This window comes from Staurois parvus, unplaced genomic scaffold (assembly GCF_062004578.1).
Source record: "Staurois parvus isolate SC_StPar_1 unplaced genomic scaffold, SC_StPar_1.0 ptg000288l, whole genome shotgun sequence".
Lineage (NCBI taxonomy): Eukaryota > Metazoa > Chordata > Amphibia > Anura > Ranidae > Staurois > Staurois parvus.
In genome coordinates this window covers 2,500,760-2,503,546 of record NW_028318084.1, presented here as the reverse complement: position 1 = coordinate 2,503,546, position 2,787 = coordinate 2,500,760, and positions in this window count along the sequence as shown.

The window sequence follows — 2,787 nt, the reverse complement described above, 5'->3', positions numbered from 1 at the left end:
CACAGGAAGTGCTGTACAGGCTTAAAGGGACATGAACATCAATACACAGTTTACAGACTCAATACCTTAGTTAAGGAATGCAATATGAATACTCTGTACTTCCTTTGGTGTGCCCCTAGCTTCTCCCTAGTTGCAGAAAATTGTTCTCCTACCTCAGATACTTCCAGCAGTGTCAAGGCTTTGTATGCCTGGGGGGTCTGCAGCTACTCCCAACCCCCGCAGCTACAGAAAATGCTATACAGGCTTAAAGAGACATGGTCATCACCAATCACGTAACACTCGCCGTCTCTTTTTCTTGTGTCTACCTTGCTCTTCCTGCTCACAAAAATCTATTTTTTTTTTTTTTTTTCCCACCACTTTTAGGTATCCTAAAGGTTCTGCACCCACAGATGTTTCACTTTGCAGCTGCAGTAGTGCTAGATGCATGGTCATAATTTTTAGGTTCAACCAGTTGAATTTCAATCCATGTATGGCCGGCGTTAATGACATTTCATTATTAGTGTAACTTTAGTCAGAATTAACCTCCCTGGCGGTCTGATTATTTTAGATTTTTGGTGCTGAAAGCGGTACCATTATTTTGCATGGAAATAGGTTTTTTTATTGTAGGCTGTAATTTTTAGGAATAACTCACTGAAATCTGTCCGAACAAGAGTCTAGTAAACATCCCGGGGATGATAAAATTTGAAACACGAAATCATAAATTATATTTAATAAATCATAAAAAATATAATAATACATTTAATTCAATAATATAATCAAACTGAAAACACTGAAATTTGAAATAGAGCGCCAAGGTTCGCACATTATTATTATTATACAGTATTTATAAAGCGCAAATAGTTCGCTCAGCGCTGTACATTACAGATCGCTGAGCAAAGTCGCAAAATCGTTTTCAGTGTCTGATGAGGAATTTCCCCCACGAATCATTATCACTCAATTCTGCAAGTGGTTCTGATTTACTATCGCTGTTCTCTAGCCGGTCTAAAACCGCTTTTGACCTAAAAGGGGCACTTTTTGGACGCCATGGACTTTTCTCAGTTTCCAGGCAGAAAGAACAGTAAAAATGCAGACAGGGGACAGGACAAAGCACTCGGGACAAAATGTATGTGAAATGGGTTGAAACAGCAATGTTTTACTATGTAAAATTTGTTTGGAAAAAAATGAATTTTCAAAATTTTCAAATTTCCCACCGCCGGCGGCGCCCGTACGTCCCGACGTCACAGGGACCGGAACACAGAAGCCGGATGCCGGCATCGGCCGGAGGAGATTGCAGGGGACACATCGCGGGAGCGAAGGACAAGGTAAGCTCTGCAAGGAATCCCTATGCAGCGCCGCATGGTAAGCCCGAGTGTAGCTCGGGGTTACCGCTTTTGGTACTGAACATTTTACCCCGAGCTACACTCGGGAATACCGCCAGGGGGGTTAAAGTGGTTCTAAACCCTCAATAAACACATCATACCTACCTGCTCTGTGCAATGGTTTTGCACACAGAAGCCCTGATCCTCCTCTTCTCGGGTTCTCTGCCAGCACTTCTGGCCCTTCCCCCTTGCCAAATGCCCCCAGAGCAAGCAGCTTGTGCGTGCTCACTTCGAAGCCACCTCTGCATCTATGGGACACACAAAGCATAGCTCAGTCCCGCCCCCTGCTTCCTCCTCACTGGCTGTGATTGACTGCAGTGGGAGCCAATGGCTCCCGCTGCTGTGTCTCAGCCAGTGAGGAGAGGAGGTCCCAGGAGAGCTTCGGTTCTCGTGGACTTTGCTGGATTGGACTCAGGGGGGAGCTTCAGAATTAAAAAACAGTTTAAGTTCTGCTAGATCACTTCATGTTGGCCCCATTTGCTGGTATATCTATGTAAAAAATTTAAAACTAAAGTGTCTACACTGTTTAAAATCAAGTAACACACTGTGTCATCCTGCTCTGCACATGCTCCCCATTTTTCAGCACTGTGCCGAATTTGTAGAGGCTGATCTGCTGACAGCCTAAAGATTAACTGCTGCTCAGGGGCTCTGGGTTTTGGAAAAATAGCAGGTTCCTGCAAATAGAAACAAGAACAATGCTGGAGGCAATTTAAAGCACACACTAAATTTTGGTAGCACAATTATTAAAAGTAGAATGAACTGCATGTTACTTGATAAAGAACATTATCTTTATCACGTTGTTATGGGTAAAGTTCCGCTTTAATGGTTTCCCAATGTTCAACATGGGTCATAAAACCTACCAATATGCCACCCATCCCCCCCCCTCCCATCCAATCCCTAACCCCTTCTGCTCTGCATTTTCCTGTTCATTTCTGGAGATCGTAATCCCTATAAAAGAAGAACAAAATAGGTTTCCATATTATTCTATGTTAATCCCCCATAACCTCTAAGGCTAGCCTTGACTTTTTGAATTACTCCCATTTGTTCCATCTTGTATGATGACTCTCCATCTTATCTTCATTCAAATGATAAAGTTCCTCCAAGTTACATATTTGATCCACGCTATCCACCCAGTCTTAATTTTCGGCCCCTCCTGTCTCCTCCAATACTTGGGTATCGTTCCCTTTGCTGCATTCAAATTAGTACAATAAACCAGATTCTTTGTATTTTTTAACTGAAAGCTTAGTACTATGAAAAAGGTAAATCTCTGGGTCTACTAGAATATCAACCTCTGTAATTTTCTGAATCAAGCTTACTATTTTCCCCCAATACTCTTGTATTTTAGAACAATCCCACCATATGTGATACATTGTGCCTCTACCTACACATCCACACCAACATAAAAGGTGAATTATCTCCACTCAATCCA